Source organism: Sycon ciliatum, chromosome 13, assembly GCF_964019385.1.
Source record: "Sycon ciliatum chromosome 13, ocSycCili1.1, whole genome shotgun sequence".
Taxonomy (NCBI): Eukaryota; Metazoa; Porifera; class Calcarea; order Leucosolenida; family Sycettidae; genus Sycon; species Sycon ciliatum.
In genome coordinates, this window is record NC_088655.1 from 10,885,087 (window position 1) to 10,891,201 (window position 6,115).

Consider the following 6,115-nt stretch of genomic DNA (forward strand, 5'->3'; position numbering starts at 1 on the left):
CTTGCCATGTAAAGAGGTATATTATGTATCAGATTGCAACGACCAGGAGGCTCTTAGTAGTGGCTGCAAATGACCGATATCCGTCACTTGCAGCTCTGCATCAGAGAGCTGTAGCTGGCCTGAAGAGTTGTAAAATTACTCCTTCGTAGCCGGGCGAGTCAGAGCGAGGACGATTCACGGCTTGGTCAAAAAACTGTCGGCCTGGAACGTAAACGTCGATCTGCCGACACAGTTCACCTGGTTCACACGCCTGACCTGGCATGCTGCCTTGCGTGAAAGGAACATTTTTCGGAAAGCAAGCTTCTTCTCCAAAATTCGAAATTTCCTTCCAAAAATGCCGTCGTCCTTGACCTCGAAGCTGAATGTTGTTAGGATAGAAAATTAGCGAAGATGTAGCCGACCCATTCTGGCAAGTCGTGTGCCCTCTGGATATGCAGTTGTTCGCCATGGTCAACAATCTTCTTCTCCTTCGTTCGTACTTTCACTTTCCTGACCACGAATACAAGCGGTACCCATGCTCAGGTTAGTGTTTATTTGTCTGTCTATGCACATACATGAAATACAATGTACTGTTCGTGCTGCAGGCACTGGCCGATCATGGAAATAGAGGAAGCAGCCAGCTTTCTTTGAATTCTCGTGCTTTCAACAAAAATATGTACACACTTTCCTTGGCTCCTGATCCTCTTTCCCACCGCCACCATGCATGCACAATCGAGCTTGCTTTAATGCCCTGCATGCAGTGCAGAATGCTCCCACCACCGCAATTACCACCGCCGCCACCACTACCAGCACCACCACCACCACCACTACTACCAGCACCACCACCACCACCACTACCACCACCACCACCACCACCAGCACCACCACCACCAGCACCACCACCACCACCACCAGCACCACCAGCACCACCAGCACCACCACCACCACCAGCACCACCACCACCACCATCACCGTGACCACCACTATAGAAGCATTGTCGTGCACGGCACGTCTGCAAGAGAAAATAATAGTATGCCAGTGCTGTAATGCCCTGCAGTGCAGTATGCTCCCGCCACCACCACCACCACCACCACTATGGAAGCATTGTCACGCACTGTACATCGATCCACAAGAGAAAATATGCCAGTGACTTACTAGCACCTCCATGCTGCATGCGGACCTGGACACAGCACTGTTCCCTCTGCAGGAAAGGGGGCGGGGGTGTATTTCATTGTCCCTGCCTGAAGTAATAATGACTACATGACATGATGTCCAGCTAACTTTGCCAGTAACGAACGACCCTTGATCGGGCATGAGAAAAGTGTTGCTATTTGGGAGTTGTCATCATTCACGGGTTGAAAATATACGGCTATATTGTTACTAGGTCTGAAGATAGTCTCACTATCCGTGGGTTGTTATACCCGTGGTTGACTGCAGATACGTTTGGATTATTCTATGAGTATATGAAGGGTATACGTTAAATATTTTCCTGAGGACATAGCACGAGGAAATTATGGGGAATGCAGTACATGTATAGAATGGTGCAATCCATTTCCCAAGACTCCTTCCAATACTCCTTCCAATATTCACTCTTGGCGCGACCCATGTGAACTGAGCGGGGTGTATCGTTGAATATACACCTCTGAGAACGTCTACTGATTGGCTGAAATCGCCCAAATCATACCGTGCCATGGATCAATGCATGTCAGGGAGTTTAGCACCCAAGGAAACAACACGAGATCATGATACCCAAAATGATGTACTGTAAAAGCGGAAATTTTCATTGGTGTTTTATTTTCGGTAACTTCGGTGCCGACAATTTTTACCGAAAAAATGCACCGAAATTTTTCGGTACTACATATACTTAGTATGGTATATACAGAAGCCTTGCTTGGTAGTTTAACATGTGTTTCGATTTTGACAGCATGTTACAAGGCGAGGACGCGTAGTGCTCCTGACTACAACCATAAACCGGTTGGCAGAGTCCCGGTCTTGCGACCCAATACGGTTCAAATGGTCGCAAGACCGGGACTCTGCCAACCGGTTTATGGTTGTAGTCAGGAGCACTACGCGTCCTCGTCTTGTAACATGCTGTCAAAATCGAAACATATACTTAGTAGTACTAGCACCCTTACCTGGAAAGCGGGTATTACCGAAAATTTCCCTCCACCGAACCGCCGATTTTGGAGAATTCCGAAAATATTACACCACCAAAAATGTCTGCTTTTACAGTACACAGATTGGATCCATGGAGATTCTACATGATCCGTGGTTTATGCAACTCGTGATCGCGGACTTTACCCACTGGCCCCAAGCATGGGTCAGTCAAGCGATGCTATATGCGAGCATGTATGTATCGCACTTGCCCCTAAGGCAGTAAGGGCAACTGTCACTGGCAGCCCGGGGTTGAACCCACATTATTAATTTTTGCAATTTCTATGGTGACACGAAAAGCTTCACGCACTGGGTGGTCATTCTCTATTCATGTATACCACTCTCCCAATAGTGCATAGAGCTCTCTTTTGAGCTTCCCAGCTGGCCCTCGTTATGATTTAGGCTGAAAGTCTACCGTGCCGTCTCCCTTATGCTATGACTCCATAATGCATATGTACAGAAGAAAAAATCCAGGGGCTCCGTGGATGAACTATAATTCTGTTTTGTCAAGTGGGCATTTTTGATTATTGTGAATGGCGTGTAGTGCCATAGTACAGTTCCTTTTGCTACGTAACATTTGCACAAGTCACGTTTCAGCAATTGAACTAGGAAGATCTATGTCTCTGATCTTGTCATTTGGCCCGGCTGGTGCTGTGCATTAACAACCATTGTCAGGCACCTTCGAAAGACCAACAGCGATGAGTTCATGACCCAAGCATTATTTGGGCCGTTAAGTTGACTAAACGGGAGTGTAGCAAGCTTTGATCGGTGTACTTCCTTCCGTACGTGGTGAAATGTTGTCCGAGCTGAATAGATTCTATCTCCTGCGGTTTAGTACAATAGTTTCACACCTAATACTGTAGATTCGACGTCTCCAAGAAAAATCTCCATGGAGACTGGAAACTATAGCAGATCATAAATGATGCAGCAGCTCAGCTGATTCCCTAGCTCGTGTCTAGGTTCATGTAATTTGGTCAACGTGTTGTGGCAGACTCCATGTGCAAAGCTGCATACTCTTGGGGTTATTGATTCTTGCTGATAATTCCTCACTAGTTTGAGGGAAAGAGATAATTCCATTAACGTTATTGCATAGATATGAACATCATAATAATTGAATGTTGGCAAGACCCAACAAGGTGTCCCTAATGACTTACATCAGATCTTCACAAAATGCACATACTGTAAGACATGTATATATAACGAGGAAGCAAATCTAACGTTTTAACGGATGACATTTCTTCGTTATAATAGATCCGTTGAGGCCGTACTGCTTCATATATGCTGTGTGTGTATATGGCAAAATACTGCAAGATTGTTAACATATCTTCTCATTAACCTATGAATTTTGGACAATCGTTAAATTTGCGACTCGTTATAATAACATGTCTTTCAGTACATCTTGAAAAGCCGTATTTTGGTTTCACATACACGTCTTATTTCTATCACAGAGATCAGCAGCCATGGGCCATTGTTGGCAATACTGGTAGGAGTCGCCCTAGGCTTAGCCAATAATTTCCGTTCTATACCCAGTATACATACCCGAACTGGGCACAAATCTATCCCATTCCTTGGTGCTGACCCCTTTGATGCGCCCCCGAATCCCTTAGCATTATTAGTACCTCCAATTCATTTCGTCATCAGCTCACCGCATGCTCAGTACTGTGTTGTAAAGTATGCAAATTTTCGACGCTTTTAAATTGCAGCCTCCCCAGGGCAAAAACACATCTCGGCCACATTGAAATTTCAGCCTGTACTGCTGATGCCTGTATGCACTGTCACATTGAACCTTGCAAAACAAATTTTAGGCTGCAAATGCCCAGTAAATAAAAGGGGAGAAGGCACTGAACGAAGTGTCAACCTACGAATACAACCTCAGTGCAACAACGTGCTCTTTCTGCTTGTGCAAGCCGAAAGAGCACGTTGTTGCACTGAGGTTGTATTCGTAGGTTGACAGTTCGTTCAGTGCCTTCTCACCTTTGGTTACGTAATCTTGTTACCTTTTGCGTTTCCTCTAGTAAATAAAAGGGGGGTTGTCAAATGACAACCGCTCTATTCAGTTGCTATTCACTCCTGGCGCATGCGCTGGACGAAAAATTCTTTTAGTAGTGATGTCGAAAAAGTATGCGGTTTTCAGTTGACAAATCCCCTTTTATTTACAGTTGCGTGATGTCCACCACTTTCCGAATTAAAAATGCACAGGCCGATAATAGCCGAAAATAAAATATGCGCCGAATATGCAGTACCTTGCGCACTCTGTTAGAAGACATTAGGGCTACTGGGAATGAATGCCCAAGTAAAATGATGAAGTACAGTAATACAATACTATAGGGAGTGCATTTGGCATGAATACACCAAGCCAACTCTCCTATACAAACAGTATAGTGTTGCTGCCAAAAATATGATTAGCTAAAGTTGCCTTTTTGCATTATTATGGTTGAACTTTTTTTTCCTGTAGCCTCGTTCCCATGCTGTGGATTTAATCACGAAATTTGTTAGCAAGACGAAGAGGTTTTATGTGAGCTTACTATTATTCTACCTGCACTTGCTTTTATCTTTTTTGTGCAGGACTCTGAGAAGCTGGAAGGACCCCACAAACCTCAAGCATTGAGGATACAACTTTTAACCAAGAACCAGGCAACATGATGTGCATGTATCACGTTCGCTGTGATTGCATCGTTTCAGGGTACACTGACAACATACTAGTACTAGTAACTAGTCCTTGATTAGCAGCAGTGGCCTGAATTATTGCCTGGCCGCTATTCATATAATCCTTTGGTGCTTACTCATCGCCTTGTTCTGTCTCTAAAATGGCGTATGGGTGTTCCGAGGCTTGTAATATTTGCTCAAGCCGCGCATTGGCATTGGTGTATGTCGGTAAATGCCAGCCACTGCTGCCTAGCTCAACATGTTTTGTATGATGTAGAATGCGCTCTGTGTATCTACAATCGAGTGACCTGCTTGTGTGGGCTAACTGTAACTACACCAACAGTTGCACTAGTATGTGCACTGTGCTGGCACAGTGTATCATACTCAGTCTTGTCACTTCTTCTCCCACGTTTACTGTATTGTTTAATTCACTGTACACATCTTGCCCAGCTCCTCTAAGGCCACACAGAATTAGTTTGTTGTTTTGGGCCACTACACTCAGCTGATGTAAGGTTGGTCTGCTTCCCTCTTCCTTCTCTTCGAAGTGTCCAGCCAATCATTCATGTCAAGCTTTGCATAACTTAGATCACTGTATATACAGTCACCTGGCTGGAAACGTCCATGGCTGCAAAAACACATCTTTCTTGAGGGACCCCATTTTATAGAGTGGACGACATTCACTTTCCTGATAGACTCACCTCAGATGTTGGTATTGTACCCATCCCTGATTTGTACATGCACCACTTTTTTGGCAACTCCGACCAGTGAGAATGTCTGCTGTGGATAGTTCTCATGCTTTAAACTCATTCTTAAATTGAATGTAAACAAGTACGGTATAATACCACCAAAATGTAGTTCATTACAAGTCGTCGATTATGATCCTTTGTTGAGACGAAAGCTTCGGGACCTGGGAGTACTTGTGACATACCCATGTCATACTCTCTCAGGTTCTGAAGCTGTTTGCTGTGTGCCAGGGGTTATGGCGATCGAGTGCATGTATGTTCGGATAAGGGCGTGGGAAAACGCTCATCTAAAACATACTCATTTCCTCATGCATACTTTCATTTCTCATTCTTTTTGGCACACACTCCAGCTCCTCGAAATTATCATGGGATGCATTTTGATGATAGCCTGCTACCATGCAGCCTGAGCAGTTCGGACAATCAATCATTCGGATAATCGGCATTCTATATTACTACAGTTGTAGTACTGAAGTAGCTGTATTTCATGTACAGAACTACAGTAAAGTCAGGCGCCGAAGAACGTGTTGCCCAAGAATGTCCAGCCTGAAATGCTAAGAACGCCACCGCCTAAAGTTTAAAAGAATGGCGGTGTT

At 44.6% G+C, this 6,115-nt stretch overlaps 1 long non-coding RNA gene across 1 annotated transcript; it reads left to right on the top strand.

Moving 5' to 3' along the window:
• Window positions 1–213: 213 nt before the first annotated feature.
• LOC135829735 (uncharacterized) lies at window positions 214–5,650 on the top strand. Its single transcript, XR_010555901.1, has 2 exons — window positions 214–522; window positions 4,699–5,650. It is a non-coding gene; the product is annotated as an uncharacterized LOC135829735 (long non-coding RNA).
• The last annotated feature ends 465 nt before the right edge of the window (window positions 5,651–6,115 follow it).